Source organism: Carettochelys insculpta, chromosome 29 (genome assembly GCF_033958435.1).
Source record: "Carettochelys insculpta isolate YL-2023 chromosome 29, ASM3395843v1, whole genome shotgun sequence".
Classification (NCBI taxonomy): Eukaryota; Metazoa; Chordata; order Testudines; family Carettochelyidae; genus Carettochelys; species Carettochelys insculpta.
This window is the reverse complement of record NC_134165.1, coordinates 8,564,707-8,591,709: the sequence shown is the minus strand read 5'-3', so window position 1 is coordinate 8,591,709 and position 27,003 is coordinate 8,564,707. Positions and strand designations below refer to the sequence as shown.

Genomic DNA, 27,003 nt, shown 5'->3' with positions numbered 1-27,003 from the left:
GCTGGGACAGGGGTCTGAAACAACGTGAGCAAGAAGAGACTTTTTAAAAATTCAGTTAAAAAACTCAGTAATTCAAGAGCTGCAAGGCCTGTGAATACGAGACAGTCCTTAATAAATAACATCCAGCCGTACTTTTTGTAACCCCTATTTTAAGACCAGTGCACACACTATGATTTGTAATGCAATACACTCATCCCTGGCTCTACAAGCACAATTGGTTCTCAACTTTCTGCTCGTAGGTGAAAACTCATGAGGGCCACTAAATTCCCGTTAAAATACTCGTGAAAGTCTCTGATTGGCGAAGGAGTGGCACCGTGTGGCACTGCTTTTGAAAGGTAAGTGAAGCTTGGGTTTGGGGAGGGGGAGGGAGTTTAAAGGCTGGGGGCAGTTTGCGGACATGAGTGGGAGGGAGGGTTAAAACCTGGTGGCAGGTAGAGTCCATGGGGCAGGTGGGGGGGTCTTAAGGCTGCTGCAGATTGGGTGGGCGGCAGGCAGAGGGGGATCAGGCTGGGGTGGGTTAGGTCTGCAGGGCCAGTGGGGGGTCAGGCTGCCACCGGCCAGTCTGCAAGCCAGCTGGTGGAGGGAGGGGGTCAGGTTGCCAGGCAGGTCTGCAAGGCAGGAGGGAGGGGGGGGAAGCTAAGGCTGCTGGGGCCACAGGGCCGGCGGTGGTGAGGCTGTTGGGCTGGTCTGCAGTATCGCTGTGGAGTTAAATTTGCTGGGGCCATGGGGCCAGTGGGGGTAAGGCTGCCGGGCCAGTCTGCGGGCCGGCCGGGGCGGGGCGGGGGGGTCAGGCTGCAAGGGGCTGGGACTGCGGGGCCGGTGGGGAGGTTAAGACTGCTGGGGCTGGGCTGCGGAGCTGGTGGGGGGGGTTGGGGCCGAGGGGAATGGGGTAAAGCTCGTGATAATGGGGGAGTTCACTCATCTAGTGGACTAAGGGAGGTACATGTGTCTCTCGTTTAAGCGAGTAGTCGTAAGTAAAGTACTTGTTTAACAAGGGATGAATGTACATATTTACTGGGGGACATTCTCCTTTATCCAAAATCAGGAGGGTTTTTTACTTTGCAACTATAGCATCAGAAGCCACAAAGAAGTCCTTAAAGAGCCGCATGTGGCTCTGGAGCTGCAGGTTGCAGGCCCCTATGCTGCACTTTTGTACCTATGCTTAGGCACCAGGGCTTGTTTTCCTACCCCTCAGGTGCCTACACCTGTCTCATTGCCTCCTAACTCAGCCTCTCCCAGCATGGGGAAGCGTAGGCCAGTCTGTCAGATGCTGGCGTCAGGTGTCCAGACCAGTCCCTCCTTTGGCATGGGGGAAGCCCTACCTGTCTGGTGCCAGGCTTCAGGGCCCAGACCGCTCCCAGCACGGGGGCACAGGCCAGTCTGTCTGGTGCTGGATTTGGGTGTCTTGCCGTTCAAAGTGAGCCAACAAGCTCTGCACGTGCTTTCCCATGCAGGGCACATGTGCCTGGGAACTTGGAGAAGCCCAAGGTGGGAGGGGGCAGGGGGTTCCCTCAGAAGGGATTCACTCCCTGCTCCAAAGCCCCTCCATGCCAGGCCCCTCAGGCGGGGCGAGTGGCTGTGGCTTGTTCACTGGGTGAGCACACGGCCCTGTTTGTCTGTTTGTTTGTATGCAGGAGGTATTGCCCTAAACTTTGCAGCAATGGGGCTGGCCCACTGTGGGAGCGCAGTGCTGACTCAGCACATACTTGGTGTTTACTGGCTGGTGCTTGTAAAACCCCCAAACAGCATTTAATAGTGGCTGCCCTCGCACGCCGCGTCCTGGCCCAAGCAGGAGGGGCTGCAGAGGAGTCAACATGGCTGCTGGAGCTCGGAGGGAGTTGAGAGCACTGTGACTTGGGGGCAGGACAGCATCCTCCTGCCAGACCCCTTCTGGAACACCCAGGGGCCAAGTGAGAGCAGGGTCGGACCTCCTTACCCTAGTGCATGCTCCGACCCATCCCTGGCAGCTGGCAGCCCAGGGTAGTTCCTCCACACTGGCCCCTGGCAGCACAAGGCCACCTGCAGGCCTCCAGTCAGTGCACTGTTACGTTGCTGTGGGGGTCTGGGACTCCCCAGCCCTGTGGTACAGAGAACCTTCTCCTCCCCTCCCCAGCCACAGAGTAACCTGCGAGTGTTGTCAGGCCTCTGGGCCGTCTGTACCTCTGTGCCCCTGGGAGCATCTGTTCAGTCCGTGCCTGCAGGGTCCCTGCCCAGCCCTCTGTACAGCTCCATGTCTGCTCCCACGCCCCTCCCACCGCTGGGGAGGTGGCTGCCTTCCCTGAGGGAGAGCTCACAGCAGGCCAGCCTCACCACCAGGTGGGATGGCAGGGAGCAGAATCAATTGCCTGGAGAATCCCAGCACCCCTCTGTCATTCCCCTGCCCCCAAGGGCTGGCTCTGCCACCACGGTGGGGGCGCAGCCTAGCCCGGCAGGGCAGTTCAAGCTAGCAGTTACAAATAGAGTGGCTGTTGCGTGTGTGTGGCCAGCCGGGCTAGCCCCCCGAGGGCTTTGGGGCTTGGCTGGGCCAGTTCGCCTGAGCCTCTGCCAGAGCTGCCGTGTCCACACAGCCAGCTGTAGTGCCTCCCAGCTGCAGGGCAGACATGCCCCACATCCCCGCCCCTGCCTGCCCATTGGCTGCTGCTGGTACCCAGCATGAGTACCTGGCTGGAGCTGCCTCCCCCCAACAACACACCTGTCCCTCAGGGCTTTCTGCCTTTGTCCACCAGCTGCATTACTCTTGTGGGGTGTCGCAGCCACACCCCGGCACCGGGCGCTGCCTGGCTTTTCTCCAGGAACGTAGGGGTTGAGCAAGTGACTCAACAGCAGTGCCTGGTCTCGCTCCACGCACAGCGCAGTGCTCCAAATGATCCAGCTCCCGCCTCTACTTCCAGCACAGCTCCGCTGCTCCTGCTCTCACAGGGCAAGCACCCCTCCAGCCGCAGAGTGCCCAGAGCAAACACGGCAAATGCCCAGGGAGGGCTGCAGTTTTCAGGGGTGTGGGATGAAGATCCTGGGACATAATGTGACAACCTGTTTGCTTTTGCAAGGGACTAACCCTCCCCGCCAGGCCTGGCTGGAGCATGAGCCTGGGCCAGGTTTGCACCCACCACACTGAGGGGTTGGAGGCTGCAGGATTAGAAACAAGCAGCTGGCAAGGCCAGACTGGGTTCCCTCTGCCCAGCACTTGGTGCTGGGAGAAGGTCTGATGGGTCAAAGCCCCGCCGCAGCTGGGGTGCAGCCAGAGCTGCTGCGGATGTTGCACTGAGCGGGTTGTGGCTATTTTTAGGATCACTTTCAATGCGGGAGAAGGACCAAGTGAGTAAACAAAACAACAGACCCCCAAGCAGCTGATTGCAGTCCTCACACAGAAAGAAGGGCTGAGCCTTCGGGCGTGGAAGCTGGAGGCCTATATTAGGAAAAGCATTTGCAATGGCATTTCTGGAGAGTTGTCAGGGCCCTGCTATAGACTGCAGCGTCCTGGGAACGGAGGGTGTGTGGAACGGGAGCCATCACACAGAGCCCTTCACCTTTCCATACCACCTGGCTCAGTAGACAGCTCTGATCTGCTGCACACAAGGGGTTCCTCTGACGCAGCTGGCACTCAGTGGGGCATTCAACAGGGGTGATCGGTGTTTCTCATAAACCAGAAATAACTGCGAACAAAACCTGGAGCAGTGATTTCTGCCCTTGCCAATGCCTCTGGCCCCGTTCCTCAACCTCCTGCCTTCCAGTCAGGCAACTGCTCCTTCCTGCTGCCTGAACACTTTCATTGGGGGATGCTCAGCACACAGGACGGACAGGCCCCCCCAGCCCTGTCTGGAGCATGGAGTTCTCTCTCTCTCTCACTCACTCTCTCTTGCGCTCTCTCCTAGGGCCTTTTCTCTCCTTCCCAAGGCTCTGGTCCCCACCGAGGACAGGCCTCCCTTCCCAGGAGTGTGAGCTCTTTCAACTGGCTCTCTACGGTCACTATAGGAGCCTTCTCCAGCCTAATCCAACATAAATTGGTCAGTAATGTTAGACGTGATCCTGATGTCCCTTCTCTCCTGTGTCTTTTAGATCACTGAACTTCTCCCCCACTTTAACATCTCTCTTAGGTTACCCTGCATTTCAGTATGCGGCTGTCCTGGGTCTGGATCACTCTGCCCTTGATGTTTTCACATACAATTTTGCCTACTTGCTCTACGAATACGTGTTCTAGTTTTGCCTGATGTCAACTTTCTCTCTGTAATTCAGCACCCCAGTTTTCTCGATCAAAACCCTGACTTCCCCCATATGCCAGACAGCAAGCTAATCCCATTTCAAAACAAGGTTAAAACAAGCTAATCCGTAAAAGAACCCCGACGCCATGTGACTACGTCCCCCCCGCAATGTTCCCTGTAAACTGAGCACTTGGCTGAGTGCCCAGGAGAGATTCAGGTGCAGCCCAGCTGATTAGCGGGGCACCCACAGTGGGCACTGTATGTTTCTATTGCTGGTGCACAGCTGTAGACACCTTGGTGCACATGACAAAATTTATTCCACCCACGGATGGAAAAGTGAGAAGGAACATTGCCCCCTAATGTGTATTCTGGGACTGTAGTGGGCCTGCTGTGCACCCTTGAGCTTTCTCCCCCATTGCCTCTGCTTGTGTCCTGGGCCCCCTTTGCTCCTGCCTCCCAGGAGCCAACCCTCCGCTCCCCACCCCAGAAGAAGACGCAAGCCAAAATCTAGCCTACAAGCAACTTGTAAGTCAGTTAAGCCCCAAACAAACCAGATTTCTGCTGGTTTTGGTAACAACCAGCCCCAATTGGCTTCTTGACACCTCACCTGCTCTGATCCTGAGCTCTGGGGCTCTCCCCACTCTCCCTGTTTGGACACTTGACCCCAACAGGCTGAGGAGATGGTCCCTCCCATTGGGTGTCTACCATTTCCTTTCAGGAAGGAGAGAGATGCCTGGGGAAGAGAGAGCTCCAACTCAGCTCTGTGGCTCCCCTTTCTCCAGGGAGATGGACACCTTTTGGTATCTCATTCATGTTCTGACATTGGCTGCTGTTAATCTTGTCCTGAGATTCTGAGCATCAAAGGGAACTGATGATTTTCTGGAGTTTATGCACTTGCTAAAGGGGAATGGTGTTCTTGGGCCAAAGGAAGCCATTTCTCTAGCCCAGGGCTTCTTTCTGCCCGATTTCAAACAGACGGTGCAGAATGTCGTCTCAAAGCCAGGACCCCTTATAAGGGAAAGAGTTCGATGCCGACAGTACCAGGGTCCCCGTATAACACTAACAAAGGGCCTGGCCATATCCTGTGGATCTAGGGCTAGAGAGGACTTGCATGTAAGGAGGCGCAGCGCTGGTGTGTTCCCGCAGCTCATTGCAGAACGATGGGCACAGGACTAGAAGGCTTCACCCACCAGCTCTGTTTGGGCGAAAATTCCCTAGTGGAACTCACAGCGTTTTCCTCCCCGCTCCTCCCTGGTACAGTGCTTGGAGCAGGACAATCACGTCCCACCATCCAGCAGCCTCAGGGAGGAGTCTGGGAGTTGCAATCTGTCAACCATGCACTGCAGGTGTGCAGGCGTGAACAACCAGGCTTCTCTCACGTGTCCCTGTCCACACTGGGACCTGATCTACCCACAGAGCTGAGTTAGTGCACAACCCTAGGGCCAGTACATCTGGTATAATTACACACCTCAAGGACCAGTACAACCAGCACTAGGGCTGGTACAGCTGGTAGCAGTGCACAACCCTTAGTCAGAACAGCTTACACCTCTGCAGACCACTAGGACTGGTATAGCTGGACTCAGCACAGCACTCATCAGTCAGTACAGCTGTTGCAAGTACACACCTGGCGGTCAGTGCAGCAGGTACCAGTGCATGCACACCTATCGGTCAGTACTGTGTACACAAGTGCACACCTCTAGGTCCAGTACAGCTGGCACCAGTGTAGCAGGTATGAGGTTACACCCTGTCTGTACAGCTGACACCAGTCATGTACACACATGCATCCACCCACAGCTCTGCACCTGGACAACACAAAGCAGCTGTAAGCCAACACAGACACACATGCACGTCTCTCACACACAGCTGCAGAGATGCACATGCACATGGGCATGTTTATAGGCTTGCACACAGACACAACCATACATATCCACACTCATTGTGTTTTCTGCCACAAGACCCAAACTTTTGCATTCCCAGGTCCTCACTTCTGGCCCTGCAGGACACACCCCTTACCTGTTGAGGCCCCTCCCTGATCTGGGCTTTTGCTGTCTTCTCTTGCCCATTAGCAACCCCTGGATCATTCATAGGTAGAGGGATGATAAGGCCAGAGGAACCACTGTGGCCATGCAGTTGGACTCCTGTACCAGCTAATGACTTCTGCCTGCAGCCCAGCCCTGGCAGAGGGCAGCTATTACCTGGGACAGAGAATCAACCCCTCCCTCAGTTCCTAGGGTTAATTCCCCTCCTCTTCATCTCAGTTCCTGTCTGAATTTGTCTGGTGTCAGCTCCTGCTGTTGGATCATTAGACCTTTTTCTGTGGGGTGACAGAGATTGGAAATCTCCTCCTTTTGGATGTTCTTACAGATCTAGTCAAGTCACTTCTTCCCTTGCTCCTTGCTAAGCTAAACAGCTGGAGTTCCTTCTGTAACCCTTCTATTAATGCCAGATGCCTGCCAGAAGGGCCGGGTTCAACTCTTGTGGGGTTTTCCTGTCAAGGATACAACCAACAGGCTCGAGCCCCCACCCAGTGGCCTGGAACAATTTCACCCCCATGCTGGGTGCCTGTAAGGCGGTTCTCCCCCCCCGCCCCCGCCCCCGCCCCCAAGCACAGAGTCTGAGATAGAAATGGCTTGTTTAATGACCATAACCTACCCCAAGGTTACAGCGACAGATGCAGTATATCTAAGCAAAGAAGAGACAAACCCCCTTCACCCAGATACCATCCCCATATGCAGTAAAACCCAGTCTCTTGCTGGGGCTCTTGGCCCTTTACCCCACACACAGTTACAGGGTGTACCTTCCGCTCTGCAGTCCCAAACCCAAAGATACATCACCAGGGCAGTACTAGCTGTCCACTTGTCTGCAGCCTCCCCTTGCTGCCACCAGCTGCAGCCCACCAGTCACTGTCATCCACCTCTGCTCCTACCATCACTCCTAACCCCACTGCTTGGGATCACCCTAAGGCAGAACCCTGTGATTTCAGCTCCTGCTATCTCTCATATGGGGTTTCACAAACACCCTAGGACCAATGCTACCTTTCAACAGGTGGGGAGGGTTAGTCAAGCCAGGTTTATAGCTATATGGCCAAGGCAGCAGCAAGGCCCCAGCACTTAGCAAGCTGGCTCAACCAGTGCACCGCCCCTTCTTTTTTACAATGCTTTAAACCACGGAGCCCTGTGTAATCAATGTCTTATGCAGCCATGGCGACTGCCCTGCCCCCCACAACAACCCAGAGCATTGGTGAGACCTCACAACTCCCGCATTAAGTGTCAGCTTAAATTGTGATTTTACAACTACATGTTTACAATAGACCAAATCTCATGGCTTACTTGCTACCCATTAGGCTTTGCCTGAAAAGGTATCACACATGCACACCTTTGCATTCTCATGCAAATGATCTCTGGGAGACACATTCCTCCCAGCCTCAGTATCACACCTGCCACCCTTTGCATTCTCATGCAGATGACCTCTGGGAGACACATTCCTCCCAGCCTTCAGCAGCATTGCGTTCCTTCTGCCACATTCCCTACACTTCAGTCTTCTCCGACAAACAGATTTTCTAGACCAAGGATCGCCATTCCAGCTCTTCTATAAACCCCTTTTAATGTCAACATCCTCTTGAAGACATGAGCACCAGAGCTGGTTCTACTGGATATTCTCCAGTTACTTCTCCCAGGGTCATTTTAGCCTGCTGGAGCCGGAGTCTCCAATGCGCTTGTTCATGTCCATGTGGCGAGCTGGACATCGTGGTGTGGTGAAATGAGGCTCCTTAGAGCTGCACATATGGAGCGCCCACTTCAAGCACATGCCCCACCTCTTGGTGGGACAAGCATGTGGTAGCAGCAGCAGCTCCTCCTGTGGCTCTGGGTGCAGGGCCCAGCATGGTGCCAGCCCTGGGGCAGCTCCTAGTGCTGCTCCAGCCGTGAGGCCCGGCGCAGCTCCAGCATTGGCTCTGGTGAGTCACTGGCAGTTGCAGGGGGCATTTATTTTGAGCAAGAGTGTCGGTGGGGGGACTGTGGCAATCCTTTACTGTCTATTGGACACCACTGCTCGAAAGCTATTTCTACAGTGCAGCAGGGAGAAGCGATTCCATGGCAAGTGGACAGATCAACGTCAGCTCAGCTTAAGCTAGTGCACCAAAGATAGTATTGTGGCACAGGGAGCTCTGAGCCAGGGGTTGGGTAGGCAGCAAATGTGAGCCCCTGCTGCAATGGCCAAACTGCTATTTTTAGCACACTGGCTGGAACTGATCTGACATAAGTCTATTCACACGCGCTGGGAATTGCACCTCCCAGCTACAGTGTATACCCACTCGTGACGAGTGCATACCTACCCCACACCAGCCCAGAGAGGGTTAACTCCTCTTTACAGGCAGAGAAAGCCCCATCCCTCCACCTCTGCTGGGCGTGTTGAGCCTGGAGGCAGCCTATAGCTGAAGCAGGAGCACATAGGTTGTCTCTAGGAAGTTGCTGTAGGCCCTGAGGATGGAGCCACAGTATGCAGATGGCCTCCAGCCTGAAGAAGAGACTGTCCTGGCTGGAGCTAGACCTACTGGGGACCCCAGAGGGACTTTGTGGGAGAGGGAAGGAAGTAACTCAGGGAACCTGGACTTGTCTCTGGTGAGTGAATGGGGGATGCTGCCTGTGTGTTTTGGGAGTGTAACACTGACAGACCTGGGGTTGCCAGCACCAGGGATAGAACCTGCAAACAGAGGAACTAAAGCCCTGCACTCTACCACATGAGCTAAAGGCCAGCTGGCTCTCAGCTGAGGCTGTAGAGCAGAGACATCACTCACCCCAGATGAGGTCTCAGTGCCTCTGGGTACTACAGGAGGATCCCAGCTGACTCTTCTGTGAGCACCCTAGCCCTGCCAGGGCCTTGGGCTGGGATTTGGAGGAGTGCTGAGGGGTGCTGAGTCCCCTTCCTCTAGTTGCTATGCCACCTCAAGTGGTATCCCACTTCAATCACTAGGCAACACAGTCCCACAGAGGTAGGGAATGCCATTGACCCTGGCCCCTAGGCTATACCACCCTGAATGGTAGTCAGGGCCATGAGCCTAGGACCACACAAGCTGCTGTATAGTTCTTTTCCCCTCTTCTCCCCAGACATTACCTGGCCCTGTCAGGGGGTGTACCTACTCTATGATAACACCTGAAGCTGTGCCATGTTGGGGGGAGTTTGTGGTTAACTGGTGGCCACCTTGACATCTAAAGCACCCTGCTTCCCGGGATATGCCCCATCCTATGGATGTGACCCACATTCTTTATTCCAACCTTGTATGCAGCTGTAATAAAATGCATGCTTTTTCCCATGAGCCTGGTTTACAAGAGACTCATTACTGTGGGCATCTGGCCTATACTCATCATTATTTCCCATGACACCAATTTGGGGCCAGCTGCAAATTTGACCAGAAATGATTTTCTATTTTCTTACACTTCATTGCTCACGCTATGAAATAGCAATGGACGGCAACCCAGCAGATCCCCACTAGAAACGCTCCTGCTTATAATCCTAGACATTGGAAGGGATCTTGAGAAGTCCTCAAATCCCATTCCCTGCACTCTGGCAGGACCATGTGCCATCTAGATCAGTGGTTCCCAATCTTTCCACTAGTGCAGACACACATACACCCCCCCACACCGTTCGTGAAACCCCATCAAAGCCAATTCTTTCCACTATGTACACGTCATTAAATGAAAAAGGAAACCACAACACAGATTTTCAGAAGAACATTATTGGAAGATATTTTATTTTAAAATTGTTTGAAACTTTGGAATTTACTTAAAACTTGTTTTCGATGATAATTTTTATTTCTTTTATTCTCTTGGACCCCTGCCCTTTGTGGGGAAGGATCACTCAGTGGTTTGAGCACTGGGCTTCTAAACCCAGCATTGTGAATTCCATCCTTGAGGGGGTCAAAGGAAAAAAAAATCTCTGAGTGCAGGGGACTGGACTCCCTAACTTTTTGAGGTCCCTTGCAGTTCTATGAGATAGGTATAAGACCCCAGGTTGGGAACTGCTGACCTAGGTCATTGCTGACAGGTGTCTGTCTTGTACTCTTAAAAACCTCGAGTGATGCAGATTCCACAAATTCTCTAGGCAATTTATTTTGGTGCTCAACCACCCTGACAGTTGGGCATCATTTTCCTGATGTGCCTCAGATGATGATTCCTCCTCAGAATAGAAAGCAGGCTGGAAAGATTTAGTTGGAGTTGGTCTTGCTTGGACTAGATGATCTCCTGAAGTCTCTTCCAACCTTCCTTTTGCATGCTGATTTACAACGACAAATCTCTCAGTGCACCATTATTTGTTAACATGGGCTGCTCGGATTTTGAAGTAATGTGAATTTTTTCATCAGAATGCCATAGAGTCTAAGCATATTCTGCCAGCTCTATTGCCTAATCAAACTAGTTATCTCAACAAGTACCAACAGCAAGTTTGTTTGATCCAATTTCCCATACCGCTGTGTGTGGATTGGCATCAGTTATGCTGCCAGCCTTTCAGTTCCTCACTGGTGCTGGCCGCTTTCCGTTACCTTCCTGCCGCTGAACTGCTGGAGTTACATTTTCTGCCTAGAGGGCCAAATCCCGGGGGGAGTTGTGTGTTGCTTTTTAAATTAGATCTCTTGTGCTTTAGTTGTCGTCATAAAGGGAAGATCCGGTCAGCAGGAGGATGGCTAAGCTCAGCAGATGCCCTGGAAACAGACAGACGTTTGCTTTGAACATGCCCTCCCACCCAGAACTCAGCTGTACAAATGTAACTTCATGGTTCATGTTTCCATGGACCACTGCAATCCTAACATGGCTGGTGAGCCGAGGTTGTTTCCTATGGCCACCTGAGGGGAAGGTGAAAGGCCAGAGGTCGGGGCGCTCAGGCCCCAGGGCTTCCTGGGAGTATTTCTTACCGACCTTTCCTCTTTGCATGCTCCAGTAATACCTGCAATGCAGAGAAAATGATGGATTTCGTTCCTTCCCATGTGCAATGTAACTTCAGTGTGGCATCTCTCCCACCTTTCACCACAGGCCCTGCATGTCTGGTAGCTTGAGCCACAGATTGGCAACTGGGCAGTTTACCAGCGCAGTGCAGTTTGAGATCTGCTTTTGCAGTGGCCTCTGAGGAAGACCACACCATAGCCCTGTCAGCCCCCTGTGCTGTGCCTGCTCGTCCTTGGGTCCCTTTGCCCTTTTGCCTGGCAGGGCCATCCCTAGGGGGTGTAGGGGCCAGAGTCAACCCCAACCCAGGCCCCTGCCTGACCCCACCCCCACTCCATACCTTTCCCCAGCCCCACCTCTTCCTGCCCTGCTCCATCCCCCCCCAGATCAACTCCATCTCAAACAACGTGGCTCCTGGGATTCGTGGGTCTGGTGTCCCTTGCAGTTGCTGCAGAGGTGGGAAGTGGAGCGACCCAGCCTCAGCCACATCCAGGTCTACCAGCAAAGGGTGAGGGGCTGCGCCAGGGAAAAAGAGAAATTGCCCCAGTGCCCAGCAATTCAAAGGGGCTTGGGGCTCCTGGCCACTGCTGTTACTGTAGCAGCGGTGGTGGCTGGAGCACTACACTGCACATTCTGCCCGGCTCTGAGGATTGGGGTGGAGGGAGGCACTCTGCTTTGGGTGGTGCAGAGGGCTGGCTGCCCTGCCTGGCCCCACCTCCACTGTGCCCAGGGAACTGTGGAGGCTGTCGAGTCTCCTGGCCACATCACTCAGCTTCCCGCTGCTGCCTGTGAGTGCAGGGTGCAGGCCCACCCGGAGCGGTGCAGCTGGGAACTGAGAGAGTGGAGCGGGCTGGAGCCAGGTTGCTCCTCTTCCCTCCACTGCTGATGACTATGGGGCAGGCCTGACACCTGTTGCAGGCGACAGACCCCCTACTAGTCCCCTGGGTAACCTGGGCTCCCATAGGGCACGGCAGGCCTGGGGCAGATGCCCCAAACATGGGATGGTTCTGCTGGCTGGCATGACAGTTTTGTATCACTCAGGGTCTCTGTGCCCCCAGTCAACCAGACATGGCTGATTCCTGGGTGCAAGGGATGGTGGGATCACCTACAAATGGTTGAATGGACAAACGTGAGCCCTTCAAACATTTCTTGGAGTGAAGTCTCAGGCACAGACTTCATCAGAATATTTTTTGTAGGATTAAATACTTTTGCCATTATTCTTCAAAATCAAATGTTTTTCTTTGGCTGGGTTGGTGACAAATTTCTCACCAGAAGAATGGCCAGCCCCATGTAATCAAAAATCATGAGTCAAGTCCTCAGAAAATTTAGATTTCTAAAGGCTTTTCTTTTTATTTGCTTTCTGCATCTTTGGGCTGCACGTATTTTATGTTGTCAAACTGTAATCACAATTACTTCCTTTTATATTAAAGCTGATATTCTGTGATATCCTGGGTTCTGCAGTTGGTGTCAAGAGCCACGCTAAAAAAGGGGGTTTCAAGTGTTGAAAAACACTTAGGTTACCATGTCCAGCACTGCAGCATTCATGAGTCTCTCCCTGGGTGGATTTTTCAAATAACAGGAAACCACAGAAGATTAGGGTTGGAAGAGATTCATTAGGTCATCTAGTCCAACCTTCTGCTGCAAGCATGGCCACCTCTAACTAAAATCATCCCAGCCAGGGATATGTCAAGCTTCATTCTACCACTTCCCGAGGCAGCCCGTTCCAGCATGTCACCACCCTCCTGGCGTATGCCTACAGAAGGAGATGAGGTCAAATTTATTAAGGTTGATTTTTAAGCACCCAATTTGGTAAAGCTGAGGGTGAATGTCCCCACTGGAACATGATATTGATGAAGTGCATCACCATTAGGGTGACCAGCTTTTACTTTGCCAGCAATGCACTGTGGGTGCCTCTTTTTCTTGGTGCCCCCATTTTTAAAAGGCCGCTGGGCGGCTCTGAGGCACATGTGGCTCGTTCAGGAGCGCTTTGTGGCTGCCGCTGCTCCTCTCTTCCTGCTGTGCTGAAAAAAAGACTCAATTAATTGGTTTAAAGCAATTAAATTTGGGGCTGTGGGGGTGGGGTTTAAGCTGCCTGAGGGCAGGAGGGAGCAGTTTGGGGCTGCAGGGGGCTAAGTCTGGGGATGGTTTTGGGCTGTGTGGGCATTAAGCCTGGGGGCAGTTTGGTGCTGCAAGGAAGGAGTTAAGCCTGGGGTCGGTGGGGGTTAAGCCTGGGGCCAGGAGGGAGAATGGTTTGGGGCTTGAGTTCCAGCACTTTTTTTTCCCAGAAAAAAGCCCTGGTTCTGGGTACGTGTGCTCAGCCTCCCATAGTGCTCTTATGTCTTCTCTCTGGCAAATAACCACAAACTGTTTTTGCACCCTTTTTCACTGGGTAGCCGTGCAGACACGATTACAAGGCTAGCTTGGACCCCATCCAGCTTCAGATTGTTTTGGCAAGTGTTGTGAGCACCTTGCACGTTATGCTGTGGTATGTGCAGAGCCTAAGCTGCAGCCATCAGCGATGAAGATTCTGAGGATATGGACATACTCATATATGAAACACTGGAGAGGAGGAAAGTGGAGATGGTGGCTGCACTCGATGTTTTGTGCACATTGGAGCGCTGGGTCTGGTGCCATGAAACAAGCTCAGATTGGTGAGACAGTTTTGTTCTGCAGCTGTGGAACAATTAGCTGTGGCTAAAAAGCTTCCATATGCATAACACCACTTTCAGAGAACTTTGCAAATTGCTTGCCCCCACCCTGGAGTGCAGCAATACCAGAGCAAGACTGCTCTGGCAGTTCAGAAGTGTGTTGCAATAGCTCTATGGCAGTTTGCATTACCAGACAGGTACTAGTCAGTGGGCAATCAATTCAGAGTGGGCAAATCTACAGTGGGGGCTGCTGCCATCCAGGTAGCCAAGGCAATCAATACCCTTCTGCTACAAAGGGCAGTGACTCTGGGAAATCTGCAGGACAGAGTGGATGGTTTTGCCATGATGTGGTTCTCTAACTGTGGCGGGATGATAGATAGAGCTCACTCCCTATCTTGGCACCAGACCACTTGCCCACAGAGTACATAAACTGCAGGTGGTAATTCTTGATGGTGTTTCAGGTGTTGGTGGGTCACAAGGGCTGTTTCAATGACATCAGGGTGGGATGGCCTTGCAAGGTGCACAATGTGCATGTCTTTAGGAAATATCTGGTCTGTTCAGAAAGCTGCAGGATGGAATTCTCTTCCCAGACCAGAAAATGATCATTGTAGATACGGAGATGCCAGTAGTGATTCTGGGAAACAGCTTACTCCTTGTTTATGAAGTCATAAATAGGCAGCATGGACCACAGTAAGGAACAGTTCAACTACAGGCTGAGCAAGTGCAGAACGGTAGTAGACTGTGCCTTTGGCCCTTTAAAGGGCAGGTTCAGAAGTCTGCTGACTTAGTCAGACCTCAGCGAAGACAACGTTCCTGTGTGGTGGGTGTCTGCTACATGTGCCATAACTTATGTGAGAGTAAGGGGGAAAATTTTATGCCAGGTTTTAGGGCCGAGGCAGATCACCTGGCGACTAATTATGAACATCTAGACACCAGGGCAATAGGGAAGAGCCTTCCCTGCCATCAGCGTCTGGCTATGAAACATCCTGGAAAGAGGGGATTACGCTCAAAGTTAGAAAAAGTTTCTGGCAGTCCTTGAGATCAGCTGCTCCATTTTCCTGCTTTCCATTCTCCTCTTCCTCATCCACCATGATTTCCCCACTGTTGCCTGTAGAATCTCTTAGGACGTAATCACTGTCCCCAACCAGTCTGTGGAAGGCTTCCCCCAGCATCCCATTTAGCTGCTCAGAGAAGAGGCATGTCTGCGGTGATGACCCAGAATATCCCTTTCCTTCCTTTGTCTTCTGGTGCACCTGCCATTTTCATGTAGCTCTATTTGGCATCCCTAGTTTATCCTTTTTCAACTGTGCCCTGTGAAATCTTGGCATAGCTGTCTGTGTTTCTTTGGCTGCTTCGTGGTTCTGCCAGCACAGCTTCATTTCCCCACACACACCTCCTCACAGGTACACACAGCAACAAGGTCCTGTATCTCCTGCATGCTCATCTGATGCTTCTGAGGTGTGCTGCCTTGTCTGCTTGCCACTCTGGCCAAACAGAAAATGAAATTCAAACTTTCCCAAGCTGTTTCCTGCACACCAAGTCTGCGTCTACACTAACAAGTTCTTTCAGAAGATTTTTTTCAAAAGAAGGGGACTCTTTCAAAAGAACCCATGGAGCATCTACACACAAAAAGCATTCTTTCAAAAGTCAATTGAAAGAATGTGGCTTTCCTTTTTGCAATCACTCTTCCTTTCCCGTCTCAGGAAGCACACCACCTTTTGAAAGCTTCTTTTGAAAGAAAACGTGTGTAGATGCTTCACGGGGCCCTTCTTTTGAAAGAGCAGTCTTCATTTTTGATCCCTGGCCCTTTCTTTCAAAAGAGCGAAGGCTGTGTGGATGCTCTTTTTCGAAAGAGCAGATCACTCTTTTTTGATCTGCTTTTTTGTGGACACGCTCTTTTGAAAGAAGTTCTTTCAGAAGAGATCTTCCAGAAGAACTTCTTTAGAAAGATCTCTGTAGCGTAGACGTAGCCCTGCAGAGCAGCGGAGCTGAAAGTGCTGGCCAGAGTGCTCACATTGGGGCACTGTGCGACACCTTCAGGAGGCCAAGAGTGTCTAATTTCACAACACTCCATATGCACTGCCCTAATGTTGACCATGCAAGATCAAATTTGGCGTTTCTCCTTGTGAGAAGCAGGAGTATCAAAATCTATCTTAGCAGCCCTTAAACTCAGCACAACAGCCCCTGTAGTGTGGACTACTGGCTTAAAACATCGACCTAAGTCAGCTAAATTCATGCTAATGTCCTAGGGTAGACCAAGCCTTAGAGAAATAACTTTTCTGAATATCCAACCTAGAGCCCCCCCACTGCAACTTGAGACCACAGAACAAGGAGCAATCATCTGTTGCCATTGAGAATAGCCTGGCTCCATCCTCTTTGGAACCCCTTTTCTGTAGTTGAAGTATGCTATTAAATCACTCTCCCCGCCTCATCGCATTCTTCTGGTCAGCAGACTAATTCCCACAGCCTCTCCTCATGAGTCATGTGTCCAGTCCTCTAATCATTTTCATTGTTTTCCATTGGACTCTCTCCAATTTGTCCTGATCCCTTCTGTAATGGGGGCCCGAAAACTAGACTCAGTACTTCAGAGGTGGCCTCACCAGTGCCAAACTGAAGGGAATAATTACTTCCCTAAATCTGCTGGCAATGCTCCAACTAAAGCAGCCCAATATTCCATTAGCCTTCTTGGCAACAAGGGCACACTGACTCATAACCAATTTTGACAGAGAGATAGCCGTGTTAGTCTGTATTCTAGCAAAACAAAAAAAGCAGTCATGTAGCACTTTAAAGACTAGCAAAATAATTTATTAGGTGATGACTCATATGCAGATACTCATCTATTGTAATCTCCAGGTCCTTTTCTGCAGAACTGCCTGTCGCAGTTCATGGGATTCTTCTGTCTTAAGTGTAGGATTCTGCACTTATCTTTGAACCTCATCAGATTTCTTTTGGCTCAATCCTCCAATTTGTCTAGGCCACTCTGGACCTTATCCCAATGCTCCATCCTATCTACCTCTCCTTCCTGTTTAGTGTCATCTGTGAAATTGCTCAGGGTGCAATCTATCCTGTCATCCATAACATTAATGAAGATGTTGAACAAAACTGACCCCAGGACTCATTCCTGGGGCTCTCAACTTGATACCATATCCACAGAGACAGTTATCTCTTCATAGAAGGCAATTAGGTTGACTTCGCAAATCCACGTTGACTGTTCTGATCGCCTTCCTCTCCTCCCAGTGTTTCAAAATGGATCCCTTGAGGACCTGCCCCATGATTTTTCCAGGGACTGAGGTGAAGCTGACTGGTCTGTAGTTCCCTCAATCTTCCTATCCTTTTTAAAAGATAGGAGCTACCTTTGCCTTTTTCCAGTCATCTGGGACTTGTCCAGGACCTTCTCTGATCATCAGTTTCCAAATATAATGACCAATAGCTCTGCAATCACATCAGCCAACTCCCTCAGTGCCTTCAGCTGCATTAGATCTGGCTCCATGGACTTGTGTATGCCCAGCTTTTCTAAATAGTCTCTAACCAAGTATTTCACTATTGAGGGCTGCTCCCCCCCGCCCCACACCCTTCACTGTGCAGTGCTACCCAATGCAGCAGTCTGGGAGCTGACCTTGTCTGTGAAGACTGAGGCAAAAAAGCCATGAACTTCAGCCTTTTCCACATCACCTGTCACTAAGTTGCCTTCCCCATTCATTCACAGTCTCACACTTTCCCTGACCACAGTCTTTTTACCAACATACTTGTTATCCTTCACATCCTTTAAGATTTGGCCTTCCTGATTCCATGCCTACAGGTCTGACTGATGCATTTATACTCCTTCTTAGTCACCCGTCCAATTTTCCACTTCTTATAAGCTTCCTTTTTGTGTTTTTTAAGCTCACCAACTTCTCTGCTCAGCCAAGCAGGTCACCTGCTGTATTTGCTTTTCGTTCTGCCCATTGGATGGGTTTTTCTGCACCCTCAATAAGGCTCTACAGCTTCTCTAAAAATACAGCCAGTCTTCAGGACTCCTTTCTTCCTCATATTAGCCTCCCAGGGGACCCAGCCTACCAGTTCCCTGAGGGACTTGAAAGTCTGCTTTTCTGAAGTCCTGGGTCCATATTCTGCAGCTCTCCTACCTTCCTTTCATCAGAATCCTGAACTCAACCATTCTTTGGTCACTGCTGCCTAGTTTGCCACCTTCTACTTCCCCTACCAATTCTTCCTGGTTTGTGAGCCGCTGCTCAAGAGGAGCATGACCCCTGGTTGTTTCTTTCAGCACTTGCACCAGGAAGGTGTCCTCAACACTCTCAGAAAACATCCCTGATCAGGCACAGCTGTATAGCTCTCACAGCACACGTCAGGGTGATTTAAGTCCCACATGAGAACCACAGCCTGTGATCTGGAACCTTATGTTAGTGGTCATTTACCTGAACCCCCTGGTCTGGTGGTTTATAGCAGATACCCACTATAAAGTCACACTTGTTGCTCTCACCTCTAGTCTTAACCCAAAGACACCCAAAAGGCTTTTTTCCAGTTTTCTACTGGAGCGCTGAGAAACCACACTGCTCTTACTTGTAGTGCAACTCCACCACCTTTTCAGAGAATCCTAGGGCTAGAAGGAACATCAGGAGGTCACCAAGTCCAGTCCCCTGCCCAAAGCAGGACCAACCCTAACTAAATGATCTCAGCCAAAACTTTGTCAAGCTGGCACTTAAAAACCTCTAGGTACCGCCACCTCTCCAGGCAACACATTCCAATGCTTCACCACTCTCCTGGTGAAATAGTTTTTCCTAATATCCAACCTACACCCTCACTCTTTAACTGAGGCCATTTCTCCCTGTTTTTCCATCAGTCACACCTAAGAACAGCCTCTATGCATCCTCTCTAGAGCCCCCCTTCAGGAAGTTGAAGGCTGCTATCAAATCGCCTCTCACTCTTCTCTTCTGCAAACTAAATAAGCTCAGATCCCTCAGCCTCTCCTCATAGCACATGTACTCCAGCTCCCAAATTTTTGTTAGCCTCCACTGGACCATCCCAATACATCCACATCCTTTCTATGCTGGGGGGCCCAGAACTAGATGCACTATTCCAGATGTAGCCTCACCAGTGCTGAGTAGAGGGGAATTATAATTTCTCGAGATCTGCTGAAAATGCTTCTCCTAATGTACCCCAGTATGCCATTACCTTCTTGGCTACAAGGGCACACTGACTCAGATCCAGCCTCTAATCCACTGTAATCACCAGGGTCTTTTCTACTGTATTGTTACTTAGCCAGTCAGTCCCCAGCCTGTAACAATGCTTAGGATTCTTTCATCCCAAGTGCAGGCCTGTGCATTTGTCTTTGTTGACCCCCATCTGATTTCTTTTGGCCCAATACTCCAATTTATCTAGGTCACTCTGGACCCTATCCCTACCCTCCAACATATCTACCTGTCCCCCTAGCTTACTGCCATCTGCAAATTTGCTGAGGATGCAATCCATCCCCTCATCCAGGTCATAAATAAAGATGTTGGAAAAATACCAGCCCGAGGACTGATCTTTGGAAAACTCCACTTAACTAACTGCTAACTGTACATAGAGCCATTGCTCACTACCTGTTGGGCCTTGCTATCTAGCCAGCTTTCTATCCACCTTACAGTCCATTTATTAAATCCATACTTCCTCGACTTGCGGGCAAGAATATTCTGAAAGACCACAAATAAAACTTTGCTAAAGTCAAGGTATACCACATCCACTGACTTCCCCATGTCCACAGAACCAGTTACCTCGTCACAGAAGCTAATCAGATTGCACAGGCATGACTTGCCCTTGGTGAATCCATGTTGACTACTCTTGATCACTTCCCCTCTTCCAAGTGCTTCAAAATGTATTCCGTGAGGATCCCCTCCAGATTTTTCTGGGGATTGAAATAAGGCTGACCTGTCTATAGTCACTTGGATTGTCCTTCTTTCCTTTTTTAAAGGTGGGCACTAAATTAGCCTTTTTCCAAACATCCAGGACCTCTTCCCATCTCCACAAGTTTTCAAAAATATTGGCCAAAGGCTCTGGAATGACATCTGCCAATTCTCTCAGTGCCCTTGAATACATTAAATCCAGACCCACAGATTTGCGTATGTTTAGCTTTTCTGAATAGTTCTTAACCCGATCTTTCCCCACTGAGGGCTGCCCATCTTCTTCCCATATTGCATTGCCTAATGCAATAGCCTGGGAGCTGACCTGGTAAAGACAGAAGCAAAAAAAGAAAAAAATTGAGTACTTCAGCTTTTCCCACATCATCTTTCACTAGGTCACCTCCCTTATCCAGTAACGGCCCCACACCCTTCCTGATCCCCCTCCTATTGTTCACAGGCCGGTAGCAACCTTTGTTTTTACCCTTTATATTCCCTGCTAGTTGCAGTTCCAATTGTGCTTTTGCCTTCCTGATTTACCCACCTACATTCTCAAGCAATATATTTATACTCCTTAGTCATCTATCCAAGTTTCTGCTTCTTATACACATTCTTTTTGAGTTTAAGCTCACCAAGGGTTTCCCCAGTAAGATAAGCTGGTTGCCTATCATATTTGCTTTTCTTACTGCCAGTTCTCCTAAACTCCTTTCCTCTCCATATTAGCTTCCTGGGGGATCCTGCTCATCAGTTCTTTGAGGAAATCTAAGCCTGCTCTTCTGAAATCAAGAATCTGTATTTTACTGCTCACCTTTATTCCTTTTATCAGGATCCTGAAATCTGAAATTTATCCCCCGCCTGTCTTTTCTAAAGAGTTTATACATATCCATGACAGTACTCTGTTCACATGAGTTACGCCACCCTCTGAATCTATTCCCACCACTAGGCCAGACTCCTGTTCCAACCCACCAAGTCTCTGATTCCAATCACGTCATAGTTCTTGACAGTGCCTGGACTTCCAGTTCTTCCAGTTTGTTTCACAGGCTTCTTGCATTCATGTACAGGCCGTTTGCCCTGCTTTCTCAGTATCAATCACAAAGGGTTGAGGGCACCTTCCTTGTTGCTCTTGTCTTCTTGTGTTACCTCCTGGTATTCCACTTCCCCACTTACACAGGGTCATCAGCCCTGCAGTGAACCTATTTTTTGCAGAGCAGGCCTGGCAACTTAGAAAGATCCCTGATTGGTCCCTCCCCTGGATCTGCAGCTGCTGGATCTTGCCTATCCCAACCCCAAGTCCCAGCCCTGGGGCAGGGATCCTATAGGGTGGTGCTAAGTGATGGTTTGCATCAGCCAATGTGACCAGGAGCACAACTGTCCCTCGGCTCTGCTGCATACCCTGCTGTAGATTCCCCATTCGGCACACGACCTACTGCCTCCCCCCGTAACCGTGTCCTTTTCTGGAGCATCTGACATGTTCTCTGACTAGTGGAGACTGTTGCTTTTAATAGACGGTGGAGACAATGTCTTGGCTAGTTCTTCCAAGAATTTCCCTTTCCTAACCAGCACCACTTCAGTCTGGCCTGGGCTCAGCGGCATATTGCTGTTTGTTGAAGAATTGATTTCCTGCAGGCGTTCCAATATGTCTGCAGTGGCAGTGTAAGTTAAGGAGATCTAGAATATGTGCTGTGGGCACTGAGAACACTCTTGCTCCCTGTGGACTAGTGTAGATATTTGAAGAGAAGCTGGGATGGTGTTGATCCTGGTGGTCAGGACATTTGGACCCATCCATGCTGAGTTTTGGGGGAGAAGAATTATTGGTGTCCATATCACACTGGGCCATCTACTGCTGCATCTTGAAGGTGGGACGGCAGGGCTTTGTGCGCCACAGTGCCAAAGGCTGAAGAGAGGAAGTGTGGGACGGGAGCTCTTGCCTGAGTCCATGGCCAGGAGCAGACCAGCTGTTAGCGCTGTGAGAACTGCCTCTGTGCTTCCCTGCTCTGAACCCCAAATGTGTCGTTAAAATTCAGTTAGACTGCAAGCACTATTATGCATCAGCCATAAATCTGGTCAATGCCTGGTGTCCCTACAGGTTAGAGTTACGGTCTTCGGGGAACCCCTACTTTACATTTCTATTCATTATTTTTTAAACTTTATTCAGAATTTCCTTGGCTGTAAAGCTTGTTCTTGGGATAGTTACAACAGTCCGTAAGCTTTTTAACTTTGAGTTACTGATATGAATTCTACCTCGGCTCCAGTTGAAGGTAGCTTTTATCTGGGATTAGGTAAAAGTAAACAACACTTCTGTCATGCACAACCTATTCTTAATCTTAATCTTAATCTATTCTTATTCTTAATCAGGATGCTACACTCCAGAAGGCCCTGGGTGACATGCCTGTTCTCTCCTCCAGACAACCTCCCATCCTCATGAGGATCCTCACTAACAGCCACAGTCTATACCCCAGGAATACCAGTCCTGGAACCTTTCCCTGCAACAAAGCCCGCTGCCAGCTTTGTCCACATATCTTCTCCGGAAATACCATCACTGGACCTAACCAGGTTACTCACAGAATCACGGGCACTTTCTCATGCTCCTCTACTAACATCATATATGCCATCATGTGCCAACAATGCCCAGATGCTTTGTATATTGGACAGACTTCTAACTCCCTTAGATAAAGGGTCAACGGGCACAAAACAGACATCAAAACACTCCAGATCCACAAACCAGTTAGTCAACATTTTAATGGAATGGGGCATTCTGTCAATGACCTCAAGGTATGTGTGTTACTGAAAAGAAATTATCGCTCCTTTGTGGAAAGGGAAGTGGACGAACTGACATTTATATTCAAATTCGGAACATTAACACATGGGTTAAATCGTGATGTGAACTTTCTGAGTCACTATGTGGGCTCATCTGCATACCTAACTCAATCTAATTCTTGATCTTCCCCCCCACCCCTCCACTCTCTGATTTGCTCACCTTGATTATCTTTTTCTGATTTGTCCTCCTTGCTTACTGTTTTTGGTTCTCTGTGTCTTAAATATTGAGTCTGTTCTGGTCTGGCTATGGTCTGAAGAAGTGGGTCTGTCCCACGAAAGCTCACCTAATAAACTACTTTGCTAGTCTTTAAAGTGCTACTTGACTGCTTTTTGTTCTGTCATGCACAGTGACTCATGATGACAGTAGGGGAGGGATTATATAATTTGGATGCTCCCTCTTACTGAGGTGGAGACCAATCATCTCAGGGACATATATGCTGGCTAGACTATCAGGAGGGTACTAAACTAATTGCAACCAAGGGAAAATATGAGTATTTGGTACAAAATTGAAATGCTGAGGAAAAAAATTAATCAAGGACACAAAGAATGAAAACTTTTGCATTGTTTATAAACCAATGATGGAATCTTGCCCAGCAGCTAAGAAGTAAATGGGGATTATTCATTGATGAGTATGCAGATGATTTTATTTGATATTACTGAAAGCTGGTGACTGATTCCCATGACTGCCCTGTTAAAACCAATCTACAAAGGATGAAATGGGCAAGGCAGGAGCCAGGGGAGACAAGACTGTCAAAAGCAGCATGGCCAGCTTCCAAATCCCTGGCAATTTACAAGAAAATGATTTTGAATACATGTCAGAGATGGGCAGGATATGGCCTGCAGGTCACAGCCGTCCCACCAATCTGGCCTGTGGCCTGCCCCTGCGGCACAGAGTAGCACTGCTCAAGGTGTCTGTGGTGCTCTGTGCTGCAGGGGTGGTGGGAGGGCTTTGCACACTGCCCCTAACAAACTCTCTCCTATTAGTTTCCAGACAATAGGAGCTGAGAGATTTCGCAGGGGTGGAGCAGTGCGCAAAGCCTCCCGCACAGCGCAGAGACCCACATGGCACAGCCGGCTGCTTGGAACAGTCCGGGGCCGCTGGCAGGCCAGGAAGCTTGCCTGAGAGTGGTGCCGGCCGGGAGCTGCTTAGTTAAGCACCTCCTAGCCAGAGCCTGCCTCTGGCACTCCACCCCCTCCTGCACTGCAACTCGCTCCCCAACCCTGCACCCCTACTGCACCTCTTCCCCAGGTCAGATCCTCTCCAGCACCCATATCCCCTCTTGGATCCTGCACCCTGCTACCCTGCCCCAGGTCACAACCCCTCTCCTTCACCCAAACTCCCTCACAGACCCCACGCTCTCTCCTGTCCCCATTCCCCTACCCTGAACTCCCTTCTACACCCAGCCTCCATCCCAAATACTGCACCCCCTCCATAGAGAAATGCAGCCCTTGACCACTTACCAAAATCTTGGCATGGATCCCCATCAGAACCTATTGCCCACCCCGATCTATGTCATACTATACAAAGCACAAGCAGAGTTTCACAGACACAAAATCACACAAGGTAACGGAAGGTCCATCTCTTGATCGTGTATCTATGATGTGTAAAGGAAAATAGCTGCATCTTCACGGGTGGGACTTCAATTTAAATGCCATACCCTGGAGATTGCATGCCAAACCTACTGAAACATCTTTCAACTAAAGTCCAGACCAGTGATATATGTGCTTAGTGTTTTAAAAGGGCCAGTTTCATAAGCTGAAAACAATTGAGCTAAACCATCTGGGACAGAGAATTTAATCAGAAAAATGTGAATGGTAATTAGAATTGTTTAGGAACACTCCACTGGATACCCAACAAAGCCACAATAAAAGAGGGCAAATTGGTTAAAAAAACTGACCTGTTTTAGCAGGGAAGTGAAGACAGTTATGTATAGTTAAAAATTATAACAACTGGAAATAAGATGTTTATGATGGTGAATATAAATCAGAAGATGGAATTGTAGAAAATTGATAAGGAAAGCAAAGCAAAGGGACACAGGAAAGAATCCGTGACTAGTAACTTAAAGACAATAAGAAACTTTTTGGAGAATGTTGGGGATAACTTCCTGGTACAAGTGCTGAAGGAACCAACCAGGGGCCATTCGCAGCTTGACCTACTGCTCACAGACAGGGAAGAACTAGTAAGAGAAATACAAGTGGGTGGCAACCTGGGCTGCAGTAATCATGAAATGATAGATTTCAGGATTCTGACAAAAGGAATAAAGGTGAGTAGTAAACTACAAACCCTTGATTTCAGAAGAGCAGAATTCGGCTCCCTCAGAGAACTGTTGAGCAGGATCCCTTGGGAAGCTACGATGAAGGGGAAAGGAGTTCAGGAGAACTGGGAGTATTTTAAAGAGGTCTTACTGAGGCACAGGAACAAACCATCCTGATGCTCAGGAAGAAAAGCAAATATGGTTGGCAACCAGCTTGACTTACCATGGAAATCCTTGGTGAGTTTAAAATCAAAAAGGATGCTTATAAGAAATGGAAACTTGGACAGATGACTAAGGAGCAGTATAAATATATGCCTGAAGAATGCTGGGGTGTAATCTGGAAAATGGAAGCACAACTGGAATTGCAGCTAGCAAGGAATGTAAAGGACATCAAGAAGGGTTCCTCCAGGCATGTTAACAATACAAGGTTTATAAGGGAGGGTGTGGGCCGTTACTGGATGAGGGAGGTAACTTGGGGACAGATGATGTGGGAAAGGCTGAAGTACTCAATGCTGTTTTTTGCCTCAGTCTTCACAGACAAGGTCAGCTCCCCGACTACAGCAGTAGGCAATGCAGTATGGGAAGGAGGTGGGCAGCTCTTGGTGGGGAGAGAATGGGTTAAGAGCTATTTAGAAAAGCTAGATCACACAAATCCATGGGTCCGGATTCAATGCATCCAAGGTTAGAGGGAATTGGCAGATATCATTGCAGAGCACCTTGTCTATTATCTTTGAAAACTCGTGGAGAATCTGAGGGGTCCCGGATGATTGGAAAAAGGCAAACATAGTGCCCATCTTTAAAAAGGAAAGAAGGACACTCCAGGGAATTATAGACCCATCAGCCTCATCTCAGTCCCTGGAAAAATTATGGAGGGGATCCTGAACAAATCCATTTTGGAGCACTTGGAAGAGGGGAAAGTGATCAAAAGTAGTCAACATGGATTTACCAAGGGCAAGTCATGCCTGATCAATCTGATTAACTTCTATGATGAGGTAACTGGCTCTGTGGACATGGGGAAGTCAATGGATGTAATATACCTTGACTCTGCGAAGGTTTTGATACAGTCTCCCACAATATTTTCCCATAAGTTAAGGAAGTACAGATTGGATACATGGATAGTAAGAGGGATAGAATGCTGGCTTGATGGATGGGCCCAAGAGGTAGTGGGTCAATGGCTCAATGTCTGGTTGGTGGTGGGTTTCAAGTAGAGTGCCCCAAAGATCACTACTGGGGCAGTACTGTTCAACATCTTTATTAATGGCCAGCATGCGGGGATGGATTGCACCCTCAGCAAATTTGCAGGTGATACTAAGCTAGAGGGTCATGTAGATACAATGGAGGATGGGGCCAAAAGAGATTTGATGAGGTTCAACAAGGACAAGTGCAGAGTCCTGCACTTGGGAAGGAAGAATCCCAAGCACTCTAACAGGCTGGGGACTGACTGGTTAAGTAGCAGTGCAGCAGAAAAGGATGTGGGGATTACAGGATGAGAGACTGGATATGAGTCAACAGTGTGCCCTTGTAGCCAAGAAGGTGAATGGTGTATTGGGGAGCATTAGGAGAAGCATTTCCAGCAGATCCAGAGAGGTTTTTATTCCCCTCTACTTGACACTGCCACATGTGGAGTATTGTGTCCAGTTCTGGACCTCCCACAATTGAAAGGATGGGGACACATTGGAGAGGGCTCAGCAGAGGGCAATGGAAATGATTAGGGGGCTGGAGCACATGACCTAGGAGGAGAGGCTGGGAGGTTTGGGCTTATTTAGTTTGCAGAAGAGAAGACTGAGCGGTGATTTGATAGTAGTCTTCAGCTTGCTGAAAGGGGGCTCTCAAGATGATGGAGAGAGACAGTTCTGTGTGGTGACAGATGGCAGAACAAGGAGCAATGGCCTGAAGTTACAGAAGGAGAGGAGCAAAGTGGATATTAGGAAAAACTTTTTCACAGAAGGTTGGTGAAACACTGGATTGTATTACCTGGAGAGGTGGTAGAATCTCCATCCCTAAAGGTTTTTTAAGTCCTGGCTTGACGTAGTTATGACTGGGATGATTTGGTTAGTGTTGATCCTGCTTTAGGCCGGGGGCTGGACCAGATGACCTCCTGAAGTCCCTTCAAGTCTTACGATTCTGTGGTCCCAGGGGCCAGGCAGGAAGCTGCAGCTGGAGCCAGGTAGGAAACTGCAGCCTGGGGAGGGGTGGGTGGGGCCAGGAGTTGACATCTGGGGAGCCTGTGAGGTAGGGAGGGGTTTGGGAAGCCACAGCGGCAGCAGAGAGGGGAG

At 49.8% G+C, this 27,003-nt stretch overlaps 1 protein-coding gene across 2 annotated transcripts in view; it reads left to right on the top strand.

Moving 5' to 3' along the window:
* Positions 1–22,748, top strand: part of SLC48A1 (solute carrier family 48 member 1) — a 66,930-nt gene extending 44,182 nt beyond the window's left edge. Inside the window, exons 4-5 of one of the 2 annotated variants that reach the window (XR_012642808.1) lie at positions 240–335; positions 22,011–22,748. The gene's annotated coding sequence lies outside the window, so the exon portion shown is untranslated. The remainder of the gene's footprint in view (positions 1–239; positions 336–22,010) is intronic. The other variant, XR_012642809.1, reaches the window with a different exon arrangement.
* Positions 22,749–27,003: the final 4,255 nt, after the last annotated feature.